The sequence below is a fragment of the Lactuca saligna genome, chromosome 9 (genome assembly GCF_052625555.1).
Source record: "Lactuca saligna cultivar CGN05327 chromosome 9, ASM5262555v1, whole genome shotgun sequence".
NCBI lineage: Eukaryota > Viridiplantae > Streptophyta > Magnoliopsida > Asterales > Asteraceae > Lactuca > Lactuca saligna.
The window spans coordinates 155,778,291-155,794,877 of NC_136425.1; the positions used below are offsets into that span (position 1 = coordinate 155,778,291).

Below are 16,587 nucleotides of genomic sequence, written 5' to 3' on the forward strand. Positions count from 1 at the left end.
CACCATTCTCTTGATTCAAGAGTCTTTCTCTCCTTATCCCCCGAGCATTTCGGTCCCTCGTGATTCGACTTCTCTTTCTGTAGTTTTAGTATAGTAAGGTGAGCGCTGAAGCGCTGCACGAATCTTTCTTAGAAAGATTCAGCGATGAAGTTCTGCCCCTGCAGAGCCCGACTCCTAGCTAAAATCCCCTTGAAAGTAAGTTATGCTTACCCTATTTTAAATATAGTTTATATTTAAAATTGGTATTGTTATTATAAATTTATAATAAATATTTGAGCTATTATTATGACTTATATAAGTGTCGTTATAATATCTTTTAACTACTCGCGGTACGGGGAATCTGGTTTAAAGGGCCGCATAGGGTTGTTGGATTTCAGAAGTGCTATACGCCAAATGGTCCTGCCCTCCGGTGTTTTATGTCTGGCCCCTGTCTGTACATAGTAGTTGGAAAGTATTGTTTAAACGCTTATATAATAATAATAATAAGACTAATAATTAGTGACGGTAATATTAGACTAAAATCTAGTGGTGATAATATTAGGTTTCGTCAAAGGAAATTATTTTAAAGTAAACGAAGCGCTGTCCGAGTACCGAGTCACCACCTTCTCAGGTGAGTGCATAGTTCTTTTCATCTTACACATAGATATGAAGTATTTTATATAAACTACGTGCTATGTGTGCATATTATCTGAATACTTGTTGTCTATGCTGGATGAACGTTTTATACATGTTTTAAAGAATTTAAGCTGTATACGTATTTTATATATACGAATATGTTGGGTATGAGATGGGTAGATGAATGATGAGAGATAGAAGATGATACATTGGCAGTTATAGACTTAGTGTCTATGGGACAAACACCGGTAGCTATGGACTTAGTACCTGTTAAACGTTGGTAGCTATGGATTTAGTACCTGTTGGGAATTGGTAGCTATGGACTTAGTACCTGTTGAACATTGGTAGCTATGGACTTAGTACCTATTAGATAAAGACTGGTAGCTATGGATTTAGTACCTGATGAATAGACCATAGCAGCTATGGAATTAGTGCTTTATGAACGAACATTGGCAGCTATGGATTTAGTGTCAGTCCTATAACCCTGGAGGTAAGGGACTTCGGAATAAACGAATGCAGTATAGATGACTCTTAGGTTAAATCCTTAAAGAGTAAAGAAGATAATGGGGATGGGTAATTGGGTTGATTGTTTGATTGAACATAGTAATTATATTATTGTGGGTTGAAAACCCTATGTACTCACCAGGTTTCCCAACCTGACCCACTCAGTTTATGTATATCACAGGTGACGAAGTGAAGTGACATTACACTGAGAGATTTAAAAGAGATGTAGATCACTAGTGTAAATCATTGTAAGTTCTGTTTATGCTTATGTTTCGGTATTAACGATGACATCCCAAACATTTTAAAATGAAATAAATACGTTTCTTCGAAAATGTTTTAATAACGTATTTACCATGTTTTTCTGGGAACAAATTCCGCAACCTTTTTATAAAATGAAGTACTCTGATTTTTATAAAGCATAAACAAAATCGGTCTTTTCTGGCCGTGATTTTGGGGATGTCACATTGTTCCTTTGGAAAGTTAATTATAAAACACTCTCCAATGGAAGTTGAAAGGGAATCACCTAGATTTCTAGAAAGAATTCAAGGTAATATATGTGGACCGATTCACCCTCCATCTGGACCATTTAGATACTTTATGGTCTTAATAGATGCATCCAACAAATGGTCTCATGTTTGCCTATTATCAACTCGTAATATGGTATTTGCAAAGTTTCTTGCCCAAATTATTAAATTAAGGGTACATTTCCCTGATTATACTATCAAAAGAGTGAGACTTGATAATGCTGGTGAATTTACTTCACAAGCATTTAATAACTATTGCATGTATGTCGTAATTATTGTTGAGCATCCAGTTGCTCATGTACACACACAAAATGGTTTAGCTGAATCACTAATTAAACGTCTCCAGCTAATAGCTAGACCATTGATAATGAGGACCAAACATCCTTTTTCTGTTTGGGGCCATGTAATCTTACATGCTGGATCATTGACAAGAGAAAGGTTTTTGGGAACATTATCCTCACACCTGAAGTTGTGAAACCATTAGGATATAGATAGATCTTCGTACGAAAAAGAAATGAGAAAGACGAAATTGTAAGATACAAGTCCATGCTTGTTGCTCAAGGTTTCTCTCAAAGACCTGGAATTGATTATGAAGAAACTTATTCACCAGTAATGGATGCAACCACTTTCAGATATGTAATCAGCTTGGCAGTTGATGTGTGTAAAACCAACCAGTTTTAATCATACTTTAATTATCAAATAACACACAAAAGGCAGTGAACCTATCAATTATGGTATAGCTAAATAAGCAGGGTATCGAACACAGGGAACGGCAAATTAACTTAAAAACTAATTCTATCTAAGTTGATTAAGAAAATAGGGGTTTTTCTCTAGTTTTACAAGACTAGAAACTTACTAACTAAAACTAATTAAAGACTAGAAAATGACAATTTAACTAGATTCAATAATGGGAAAGAAACTTCTGTTTAGTTCAACTCATTTAACTTTATGGTTGATTTTAAGGTAATAATGCAATGAATTAATTCTTTCGTTGGTTACCGATTCAAGTGATTAGGTTCATGTTCACTACTCTCATCCTTAGCAAATAAACTAACTCAAACAGTGGCCAATTGCTTAATTTAATTATATTTACTAGATTAATTATTCGGGTTAAGTTAGACTTGCAATAGTTAATTAATTCATTATTCTTAATTAACCTCTTGTTTGATGGTCATCTTACAAGCTTGCACATGAATTTACTCGATCTCCTTATTAATCCTAGTTTCATATTCATTAATTCTAGACATATGATATAGTGGTCACATATCATATGAGGTTGATAATCAATAGATGTTCATGCTAATCAATTATCTTCCTATTAACAAAAAATCAATTATCATTCATACACAAGGTTCTTTGGCAAGCTAAAATAACAAAAATTCACCAACTTGGAATTAATCCTACCAATCAATCAAACCATATCGTCAACTTTGTATTCCCAAACAGAAGTCTAAAGAATTTAGTTCATAACTAAGGTAAATAACAGCAAACAAACAAGTTCAAGTTGCTTAATCATATTGACAAAACAAAACAAATAAGTAGAATGATGAAATTATGCCTTAATTACTCCCGGAATTGAATTCTAGCTTCCTTGGTCGACTTCTAGGGTTCTTCTGGCTTCTTATTCGCAGCAAAGCACTTCTGAAACTTCCCAAAAAAAATTTCTTTCTCGATTTGTGGAGTTATCTTTAAATATACGTTCCGACTCGTCGAGTCATATGGTGACTCATCGAGTCCCTCTCACATTCTCCATATTGCAATAACTATCTTGACTTCCAAATCATTATCCTTCTGATTCTGCGACCGGACTCATCGAGTCAAGGCTCGACTCGACGAGTAGAAGCCTTTTTTAGGTGTTTTCCTTCTTCATTCCACTCTTGAGCTCCTAACCGCTTCTTTTGCTTCCTTTCGCTTCCGAGCTTCATCTTTGGACTGAAAAACATAATTTAACACTTTTAAGTACCTTTTGTCCATAATATGCAATAATTTAGCTAATATATGAATAAAAACTATACTTAATACACACTAAATATGCACATATCAGCAGTATCTAAAAATTTAGAGATGCATCTTATGGATGTTGTTATAGCTTACCTGTATGGATCACTAGATAGTGATATCTATATGAAAATCCCTGAAGGATTTAAAATGCCTGAAGTGTTAAGTGCAAAACCCAAAGAAATGTATTCTATAAAATTACAAAGATCTTTGTATGGTTTAAATCAATCTGGGCGCATGTGGTACAATCGATTAAGTGATTATTTGACAAGTAAAGGTTATAAAAATAACACTATTTGTTCATGTGTACTTGTTAAGAAAACAACATCTGGATATGTGATCATAGCAGTCTATGTTGATGATTTGAACATCATTGGAACGAATAAAGAAATCCTTGAAGTGATTGAACTTTTAAAGAAAGAATTTGAAATGAAAGACTTGGAAAAACCAAATATTGTTTTGGTTTATAGACTGAGCATATACCTAATGGAATACTTGTGCATCGATCAAATTACACAGAAAGAGTCTTGAAATGTTTCAATATGGACAATGCAAATCCTTTAAGCACTCCAATGGTTGGTAGATTATTAAATATTGACAATGATCCATTTCGTCCGTGCGAAGAAAATGAAGAAGTCCTTGGTTCAGAAGTGCCATATCTAAATGCAATTGGAGCTCTTCTATATCTTACCAATTGTACTAGACCTGACATTTCTTTCGCTGTAAACTTGCTAGCAAGATTTAGTTCAGCCCCAACAAAAAGACATTGGAATGAAAAACATATTTTTTTATACCTTCGAGGAACTAGTGATTTAGGGTTATTTTACCCTAACGATTCAAAACAAGGCTTGATTGGTTATGCAAATGCAGGTTATTTGTCCGATCCTCATAAAGCTAGATCTCAAACTGGATACGTATTCATGAATGAAGGTACTGCAATTTCCTGGCGTTCTCAAAAGCAAACACTTGTTGCCACATCCTCAAATCAAGCTAAAGTAATTGCACTAAATGAAGCTAGTAAAGAATGTACATGGTTAAGATCGATGACAAAACTAGTTTTAACTTCATGTGGACTTGAAAATGATATATGTCCAACTTTAATTTATTAAGATAACTCGGCATGTGTCACTCAAATGAAAGAGGGTTATATCAAGAGCGACAGAACAAAACATATACCTCTAAAGTTTTTTGAATACACTAAGTAGCTTATAAAGAACCATCATGTTGAAATCAAATATGTTCAATCCAATAACAATGCAGTGTACCTTTTTACGAAGGCACTTCCTACGACAATCTTCAGGAAACATGTTCATGGCATCGGAATGCGACATGTGCATAGAACATAATGTGAAAGATGTCTAAATAAGGGGGAGTCAACTATACACTTCACTCTTTTTCCCTTCGCTAAAGTTTTTTCCCAATGTGTTTTCTTTTGCAAGGTTTTTAATGAGGCAGTACATCAAAGTTGAATACTAAAATGATGTCATCCAAGGGGGAGTGTTGTAAATAATTGGTGGTGTTGTAAATAATTGGTGGATGACATAATAATTGCTGCATGGTAAATTTGTCAATATTTTTAACTAGTTACAATTATATGTTAGTAAAATTTGTAGTATAAATACCCCTCCATCGTAAAGAATGAAAGACACCAAAAAGTTATAAGAGATATAACTTTCATATTCTCTCTAAATATTCTTTCTTCTCAATTAAAGTTATTATCAAAGTTTAGTAGTATGTTTTAGTTTAAAGTTACATTAATTATGCTTAATTCATAACAATATATATATATATATATATATATATATATATATATATATATATATATATATATGATATAGATCCGGTAAGAAATCTTTTTTGGTAGGAATGTAAACACAAAAAAATTCGGCTTATTTTTTTGGCGAACAAAATAAATGAATCATTAGATGAATCAATAATAACCTTATTCACAAAAAAAATCCCGAAAAAACATTTCGATGATTCAATTTTACGATGATTTTGTTGATATTCACTAAAATTGTCATAAAAGTGAATTTTTTTTCTTGATTTACCTAAAAATAAATCATAAAAGTGTTTTTTTCGGATTTTTTTCTTGTAAATCATCTTACTTTTAAATCATCTAATGATTCATTTTATTTTTTTCCTAAGAAAATATGTATATAAAAAATTTCTTACATTCCTACCAAAAATTTCCTTCTTATTTGATATGTATATATATATATATATATATATATATATATATATATATATATATATATATATATATATATATATCCGGTAAGAAATCTTTTTTGGTAGAAATGTAAGAAAATTTTTTTCGGCTTATTTTTTTGGCGAACAAAATAAATGAATCAATTAGATGAATCAATAATAACAAGATTCACAAAAAAAAAAAAAAAAAAAAAAAAAAAAAAAAAAAAAATCCCGAAAAAACATCTCGATAATTCATTTTTACGATGATTTTGTTGATATTCACTAAAATTGTCATAAAAGTAAATTTTTTTCTTGATTTACCTAAAAATAAATCATAAAAGTGTTTTCTTCGGATTTTTTTTCTTGTGAATCATCTTACTTTTAAATCATCTAACGATTCATTTCATTTTTTTCCTAAGAAAATATGTATATAAAAAATTTCTTACCTTCCTACCAAAAATTTCCTTCTTATTTGATCTTGACTATATATATATATATATATATATATATATATATATATATATATATATATATATATATATATATATATATATATATCGGAAAAATGAATATACCCTTAAGGGTATATAAGCTTAGGTACCCAAACTCACTATACTACATCATTGTGTATCATATATATACATTGTAATTGTCCAATGTTCTTATAATTCAACTTCTAACTTGATTTACTTCCAAGATTTTTATCAATTTCACATTTATATTCATCTTACATAATTTCATTTTGAACTATAATATATATAGTCTAGTAGGTGTTTGCCAAAAATATATGATGTAAGAGGTAGATAATAATGAAATTTCGAAAATTTTGAAAGTAAATCAAATCAAGGGTTGAAGTTTAAGAACATTATAATGAATATATTAAACAAAAAATGACGTATTATAATGGGTTTGGTACCTAAGCTTATATACCCTTAACGGTATATTTACTTTTACATATATATATATATATATATATATATATATATATATATATATATATATATATATATATATATCATTTTGTTCATCGTTAGTATAATTAGAAAATGACTAGTTTTGTTTTTAGATAACGTATCTGTTTGTAACGAATTTTAATACTTGCTCTTATGAATCGTCTAACATCATGAATATGATTATTGTTTAAAATTGTGCCTTGATTATTAAGTTTATAAGAATCTTTAAGATTTTGCTCAGAGTTATTAATAGATTCTTGGATTTGCTGTATTTTTAAAAGAATATTTCTATTAGGAATACAATTCATCAAAATTTTGCTAGACATAATTAAATGATCTAACCATGAATTTGATTAATTTGATTATTAAAAACGAGTACTATTTTAACAAAAATTTCAAATCTTGTAGAATTAATAGTTAGAATAACTCGAAATGAAATTATCATAAAAATAACACAACGATAGAATATTTTAGATAATACCTTCTTGAATTAGGCTTGAATTACAATCAGTACATACTTCTGGAGAAAGAATTATTTGAAAATCTAAAGACTTTGAACATCTACTAGTAGAAAGAGAGACTCTTGGAGATTTTTTAGACATTGGATGAACATTTTTTAGAGAATGAATTTTTTCTCTTGTGATAACCTCTATTTATAATCATCTTGGAGTCTTCAAAGTCTTGAAATCATCTTGTGATAAATTTTTCCGTAAGAATCCATGGCCAATCAATAATTATTTGCAAGTGGTTGTCCTTGAAAGTGGTTGTCATTCATCTTCTTTTGATAAAGCAAGCCATTATAGAGCATCTTCTAAAGTTTTTTGTCTTCATATCATCATTGATTATAGATTTGATAATAATTTTGATAAAAATTGTTTATACATAAATACATGAATACCTACATAGTATACATGTATTCGTACTTGAAAAACGAAATTTTGATAATAGAAAAAACGAAATATCTTACATTTAAAATATTACATCAAATTTATAGATAATGATTTCTTATTCTTCATAAGGATCATTAAAAGGGTCTTGAGCGTCTTCGAATAAATCATTCTTTATAGATTTTGGAGAATCGTCAGAAACTGATGGAGTTTGGCGAATTTCTTGAAGTAATTTTTGAAGTTCTTGAGGAGAAGAGGTAGCAGCATCTTTAATTCTTGCAATTAGATCCACATCGCTTTTGGGAAGACTGTTGATAAAAGTGGCTTCGACTTCTGGTTTTTGAATATATATTTCTTGATAATGTTTAATTACTGCTTGTTCACTAGCTTGAGAAATCTTCATTTTATCCCACCATTTTGAGCGAAATTGGCGATTAAGCCAGGGAGGAGAGGTGTCCTTTGCTTCTTGATAATGAAAAGTCCAAGACATTATCCATGGAACTTTAAATATCATAGTGAATTGTAACATGTATTCAAATTCTGGAATTTGTTGAATAAACAATTCTTTAAATTTGAGATATCCATCGTAAATTTCTTTTGGTAAACAATTTGGAAGAATACCCATATATTTGTACCAATTGATAAACCATCTTGGATATTCACAATTGAAGTTCAAATCAAAGAAGATAAACCATGAATGTGAATAATTCCGAATAAAGAATGCCTTAGTCCAGGCGTCTTGATAATCATAGTAAGAAAATTTGGGATAAGCAGGATAACTTATAAGAGGTTTTTCAGAGTGAAGGTTTGGAAACCAACTTTCTGGAGAAATGATTTTGATAATATGAGCTTTGCTAAAATCAATGTTTCCCTCTTTAGAATTAGAACGATGAACAAAATTGACTGAACCAGATTCTTGCAAAATAGCTTGATAATATTCTCGGGTTTTATATGAATCAACATAAAAGGTTTTTCCTTGTCCAAAGAGATGATTGGTGAGAATATGAAAACCTTGGTGTAACTTATGGATTTGAAAATCTTCAAGAATTTGAACTCTTAGGAAATTTGGATTAAGAACATAAGGAGTTTTTGTAGAAGGGCTAGGAGTAACAGATTTTTGAGTTTGAGGAGAGATAGGTTTTGCAAAAGGGCTTATTGTGTCAGTTGAAGCAACTTTTGGAGTAACAAGTTTTGACTGAAGGATATTAGAATAAAGTTGTGAATTCTTAGAAGTAGGTGTTAAAGGAGAAAAACGATTTTGATTTTGAAATGGAACTAGCTTTTGAGAGGCTGGAACAAGATTTTGATAGACTGGCTTCTTGTCATCATGTTTGGAAGAGGACGATGAACTCATTTTCCCTGCAAAAATTCTCGAGAAAGAAAGTCAGGAAGTGAGTTATTTTCTCCTTTTATAAATTCTATTTCGAAATCAAAGTTACCTAAGAGGGCTTGCCAACGAGCAAAAATTTGCTTGGAAATAATATTTTTTACATCTTTTTCCAAAATACTTTTTGCAGATTGACAATCTATTCTTAATAAAAAAGTTTTCATAAATAAATCATCTTCAAATTTCTTAATACATAAAACAATGCTTAAAATTTCCTTTTTGACAGTTGAATAATTTTTCTGTGTATCATTCCATGCACCAGAGTAATATCGAACTAATTGCTCTTCAGTTGAGTTAACAAATTTTTGTTTTAAAATTCCTCCGAATCCAATATCACTAGCATCGGTTTCAACTATGATTTTGGCATCGGGATGAGGTAAATTTAAACATGGCAAAGTAGGGACCTTTTGTTTTATATATTTAATTATATCTGTATGTTTTTGAGTCCATGGTTCAAGATTGTCTTTTAATCGATTATAAAGTGGTTTACATATGATCCCTAAATCTTTGAAAAAATCATGGATGTAATTTAAGCATCCTAAAAATCTTTGAAGTTGTTTTTTATCTTTAATTTCATCAGGAAATTTAGTAGAAAATTGCAAGCTTCTTGTTATAGGTCTAATAGTGTTTTTGACAATATCATGTCCTAAAAAACGAATTTCATTTTTAAATAAATGCATTTTTGTTGCAGAGACAGCTAAACTATTTTGATAAATTAAATCATGAAATTGATTTAAATGTTTAAAATGTTGATCAATTGATTTTGAAAAAATTAGGACATCGTCGATATAAGCAATAGCAAAACTACTTATAGAAGTTATGATATCATTCATAATATTTTGGAATTCAGAAGGAGCATTTTTTAATCCAAAAGGCATTACATTCCATTCAAAATGCCCAAAGGGAACATTAAAACCAGTTTTGTATTTATCTTCCTCATGAATTTGTATTTGCCAAAATCCTGATTTCATATCAAACTTTGAAAATATTTTTGAATCATAAAGCTTTTTTAGCAAATTTCGTTTATTAGGAATAGGATAACGAATCCATTCTAAAACTTTGTTTAAAGGTTTATAATTGATAACTAATCTTGGTGATCCTCTTTCTAATTCTACAGCATTCATAACATAAAATGCTGAACAAGACCATGGTGACTTAGAAGGTCTTATAAGTTTTTTATTTATTAAATCTTGAATTTCATTTTTACAATGACTTTCTAATTCATTATTCATGTGAATGGCTCTAGATTTTGAAGGAATATCCTTTTCATTAAAAAATTTTATATATGGTAGTTTTACAATATGTTGCTTTCTATTCCAAAAGGCATTAGGAATATTAGAACAAACATTTTTTTCAAATTTTAATTTTAATCCGGTTATTTTATTTTGAATATTATTATCACTTAATTGATTAGTTATTCGAACATTATTTATTTCGTTAATAAGATATTTGGCTTGTTGCGTTTTATAATTAAGGACATTAATTGTTGAATATAGAGGAGGTTCACAAAATTTAAATATAATTTCTTTTCCAAAAACGTTGGTTCTTATACCATCATCATGAACCATAAAAGGATATAGTTTTGTAATGAAAGGTGTTCCTAGAATTAAAGGAGAAGATAGATCTTTTACTAAAATTAGGTGAGTTTTATAACAGTAATCTTGGTCATTACAAATATGAACATCAGAAACTTTATAATTTACAATTAATTTTGTACCTCCGGCACCAGTAAGTCTAGATGTAGTTTTTTCATAAAATTGTGTAGGAAAAATTCCTTCTTGAATACAATTCATATCAGCACCACTATCAATTAAAGCAGTTAGGTTAATTTTAAAATTATCCTTAACTAAAGTAATTTTAGTGTTCCATTTTTGAGAAACTTGATTATTTATAAGTTTACCAATAGTTACATTTTCAATTTTATTTTCTTCTTCATTATTAATTTCTATATTTTTGTTTTTAAAAGTAGAAGGTTTTTCTTTTTCTAAAATTAAAATTTTATTTTTTATTTCTTTTATTTCTCGTTTTACTATTTTTAATTCTTCTTGAAGTTCTTGCATAGAAATTGGCTTTGCTTCAGTAAATCTTTCGTATATACTTTTTAAATTAAAATTTTCATTATTAGCAGGAGTTATGTTATTAGTTTTATTAAGCATCTGTTTTATTTACAATGACTTTCTAATTCATTATTCATGTGAAAGTCTTTAGATTTTCAAATAATTCTTTCTCCAGAAGTATGTACTGATTGTAATTCAAGCCTAATTCAAGAAGGTATTATCTAAAATATTCTATCGTTGTGTTATTTTTATGATAATTTCATTTCGAGTTATTCTAACTATTAATTCTACAAGATTTGAAATTTTTGTTAAAATAGTACTCGTTTTTAATAATCAAATTAATCAAATTCATGGTTAGATCATTTAATTATGTCTGGTTAGATCATTTAATTATATATATATATATATATATATATATAGGGTAAAGTGAATATACCTAACAACCTTATATAAGCTTACGTACCTAACCTCATCAAACTACATTATTTTGCATTAAATTTTTATTGCAAAAATCCAAGGTTCTTAAACTTCATCCCTAAACTTGATTTACTTTAAAAAAATTTGGAAATTCATCATTATATTTCTCCTACATCCTTTCATTTGTAGCGCTAGGATATGAAGGCCATCAGGTGGTATTCGATAGAAAGACGTGATTTAAACGAAAGATATTGGTGAAAGTCCAAAATTTTTGGAAGTAATCATGTTATGGGGTTGAAATTTATGAACCATAGGCAATTACATTGTAAATATGATACAAACCGATGTAGTATTATGAAGTTAAGTACCTAAGCTTATATAAAGTTATTAGGTATATTCACTTTACCCATATATATATATATATATATATATATATATATATATATATATATATATATATATATATATATATATATATATATATATATATATATATATTAGTTACGATTGTCGGTACATTGAACCTTTTGAGTTATGAAGCACTGGGAGCCATTTATTTGGCGAATCCACGATTCTATTCTCTTTCTTTATATATGTTTATAAAGTTGAATAGACTTTTTTTTTTTTTTTTTTTTTTTTTTTTTTTTTTTTTTTGTGATTTGATGGTGATTAAGTCAAATATCATACAGAACTTGACCCTTCCTTATTCTCCAACCATAACTAAAATTATTATGATAGTGAGTTATTCTATGATTTCTAAAATTATCTGTTTATTTGTTTTTAAAATCTCACATACCCACATGGACTTAATATTGTGATAACCTCACTATATAGTTAATATACAAATTATAAGTCACAACTTATGTTTTACTAATACATTTATCTATGGGTTTAATGAACTAATCGGAGGTTATTTAACTAGTTTATCGATTTACAGGTTTGAGTTTTATAAACGGCTTAGAGTATATAGCTTTATTCAACTTTGAATTGTGTAATTTAATATATATTTTTTCGTTTACAAATGTGACTCTAGTAATTAATTAATTATTTAATTAACTTAGAATTATATAATATTATTTTATTCTGTTACGAATAGTGGAGGCAATCCAACTCAAACATACCAATCCAACCCGAACTGTAACACCCCCCTCTGGCACGTATCACAATATTATTCACTTTGGGCCACTCGGCACGAGGACTTCCCAGTTAATGAAGCTTTACCCGTAAAAGATTTAATACTCAAATGTCAAAATAACTAAACCTTAAAACAAAAACTTTGTTTGAATAGTAACAATAACTAATATTAACATCAATATAAAGTAGCAAATTTAAAATAACAACAATTTATGTAAATATCATTTTTATCATTTGAAACATCAAGAAAACCGTTTCAACAAAAGATCTAAATTCTTTTGTTCTTTACCCGCACAATAAAAACGTTTCCGATCATTTTGTCACGGTAAAACTTAAAAACTATTGTCAAATAAAATTTATAAAACCACCGTTAATCATCTCCATTTCATACTAACATATTCATATACTAAATCTCGAATAACTTATTATAAAGCAAGTTTAAATTCATCATTTCTTTTATCAAAACAGAACATTTGTTTTTCACCAAATTCGATTATTCCTTGACCGAAAAGAGACATAGGATTGAACCAAAATACATACTCAAATCCTATAAACCTACTCAAACAACTAAATCAAACTCAAATCGAATAGATATACCTTAATTTCTAAAATAGCTCTGAAAACCTTCATGAACTTCAAACCCCGAATTCTCTTTTGCTTACCCAACCTTCCTTGCACCTTTTTGTGGGCATTACATCGGTTGGGAAGGAGAACTAAGCATTTCTTATAAGGGGGTGTGGATACCTTCCCTATCACAACGCGTTTTAAAGCCGTAAGAGCAGTAGATCCCATAAGAACTTTGTAGTTAAGCGTGCTCGGACAGGAGTAGTACCAGGATGGGTGACCCCATGGGAAGTCCTCGTGCCGAGTGGCCCAAAGCAGAAAATATTGTGATACGTGTCAGAGATGGATGTTACAAATGGTATCAGAGCCAGGCCACGGGTCGATGTGTTCGACGGGGACGTCGAACCCTATAATGGGGGGTGAAAGTGGGTTAGATCTGATCTCACATCGGTTGGGAAGGAGAACTAAGCATTCCTTATAAGGGTTGTGGATACCTTCCCTATCACAACGAGTTTTAAAGCCGTGAGGGTAGCAGATCCCATAAGAACTCTATAGTTAGGCGTGTTCGGGCGGGAGTAGTACCAGGATGGGTGACCCCCTGGGAAATCCTCGTGCTGAGTGGCCCAAAGCGGACAATATTGTGATATGTGCCAGATGGGGGTGTTACACGAGCCCAACCCAATAAACACCAGGTTCGATCGAAATTTTCAACCCTTTTAATTAAATAGGTTGACTCATTTAACACGTTTAATTAAATGAGTTGGGTTAGGATTGAACATCCTACCATTTACAAGCCGCCGAACCGTTTTTAATTTATATTTTATTATTATTATTATTTAGTTGATCATTATATTTTGATTATTTTTTACTTATAAAAAACCACCGTTCTTGAAATTCAAGTTGGTAAAACTGATAGTCGAGTAACATTGAATTTAGAAATTAAACATTTATAATGTTTTTTGGTGGTAAACACTTGATTTGTATTTCTGTTATAGGCCTATAAACTTATTTTTGAATTACTTTCAAACTTGAACAATTATTTTATCTTTCAAATTGTATGTAATTGTATCTGAGTAATTATTTCATTTTTTATGAGGGCTTTTGTGAAAATTTAAATAAGTCAATCCGAGTTTAACCTTTTTAGTAAATAGGTTGGTTGGGAAAACAATAAACATGTAAACCCGATTTCAACCCATTCACTAAAAAGATTGGGCTGGGTTGGAAATTCTCAACTTGTTTACTTAATAGGTTGGGTTTGATAGAGATTTTCAACCCATTTAAATAAACATATCAACCCGTTTTTCACCGACCCAACCCATTGCCACCCCTAGTTATGAATCTTGCAATCATTGATTTTTCATGATTAAACGTTAATTATTGATAGAAAAACATAATTTTTAGAGACAAGGTAAGAAATATACTAAAATCATTCTAGCAAGAAGCTAGCAAAAGAAATTATAAAATTATAGCAAATGCAAGATCATGAATCCAATTTTATTTTATTTTACATTTCCCCAGTTTATACAAGTGTAGAAAACGGATAAGAAAGAATATCGTCAAAGATGTGTCCTGTTCTCGATTTAGTCACCCAAAGCATGGTTATCACGAAACTTCCAAACAGTTAAATATGTAATAACAATAGTAATATTGAAGCCAATTGATTACTTGAAAAACTCTATGGTATCCAAAGCCTTAACTACATACAAAGAAGTTCCTTTCCAAAGGATCAACCCGCCTTTCTCTATTGCTCAGTATTTTGTTGCAAATGATGTGGTTTCATTGACAAATTGTTAGATTAAGTTCTTGAAATTTTTTTGATATGAATTATCTTAACTTATGATTTTAATTAGATCATTGACAAATTGTTCGATTTTGCTAAGTTACAATTTTTTGATCTAAATGTTTTGAAATCCATAACTTGTCTTGAAGTTATGAAAAGTGAAAGGTCTCATTTTTAAATGTCATCATAAAAAGGTTTTAAGTCTTCCATAACTTTTCCTCAAGTTATGGAACTTAAAAGGTCTTACTTAAATGTTTTTTATGAACTCCATAACTTGTCCTCAAGTTATGGAATTTCAAGAGTTTTTTCATAAAACCTATATTAAACTCGTAAGTTATGGATATCAAAAGTTTTTGAATAGTTCAAAACTTGCCATCAAGTTTTGGAATTTGTAAATGTAAAAGTCTAACTTTTGAAACATTTATTTCTAAATCCTAGAATTTTAAAGTTTAAAATGCAGCCCTACTTGCAATGAAACATCAAGATGGAAGGCATGTGTGTACTCATGTCTTGGAGATGAAGTCACATATTGACAGACCGAGAGTATTAGATGTCGTTGTATCGAGGAAATTGGTTGTTGACTGGGTTCTTCAGTCACTTCCTGAGTCATATAGTGAGTTCATTAAGGACTACTATGTGACAGATCACGACATGACCCTTATTGATCTTACCTATTTGCTTGTTGCTGCTGAATCAACAATGATTTGGCGTAATGTAAAAGCAAATTTGATTGGAAGATCTACTTCTCAAACTTCCATGGGCATTAACAATGGTAACTTTGGAAGTCCAGAAAAGATTTCTCTTCCAAATGGAAAGGGATCGACCATACTCAACCCAGTTAACCAAATTGTAAAGAGAAAGGCTAAGTCTGAGATTGTCTCATGTGCCAATACAAAAGAAGCCATTTGTTTCTACTTCCATTTGAAGGGACATTGGAAGTGAAGATGCTTCGATTACTTGAAAGATCTGATAGAATGTAGAATAAAAAACTTTGACTCTGCTTCAGGTAATTCCACTATCTAGCTATATTAAGTTCGTAATTGTTGATTCTTAATACATAATTTGACAAGGTTGCATTTTGATGTTTTGTATGATCATGCAAAAGGAAGGAAGCTTAAAGGAAGAGTATGTTGAATCTGGTCGTGAAGATGGATTTCAATCGCATGGTTCGATGATCGGATTTTTGAGCTGCTGCTTAAGACTTATGATAGATTGCTTAGAAATATGTAGTAACATAGTTTTCATTTGTAATTGCATTGTAAGGAAAAGTTTTTCCGCATTTTATAAATAAATAAAAAATTGTTTTTATTTTATTATATCTCTTTGCAATGACATTTGTGAAAATTGATGTTTGTATGTTTCTATGTTAGCAATATGAATTTGATTCTTTCGTTTGTGGTAGTGTCGATGATTTGCCAAATAAGGAAAGATTCTCATCACCCAAGTGTCAGTTGGATAGAAACTTGGAATCATGTAACTTGCATTGTGTGATGAATGAGAACCTTCATCTTTAGGAAATTAAGACTAATTCCCTGTTCACATGTATATGTGAGTCAAGTAGAGGACTAAGAGAT

At 30.0% G+C, this 16,587-nt stretch overlaps 1 pseudogene; it reads left to right on the forward strand.

The window, feature by feature from the left end:
- Positions 1 to 4,183: 4,183 nt before the first annotated feature.
- LOC145016845 (secreted RxLR effector protein 161 pseudogene) lies at positions 4,184 to 4,750 on the forward strand (annotated as a pseudogene).
- The last annotated feature ends 11,837 nt before the right edge of the window (positions 4,751 to 16,587 follow it).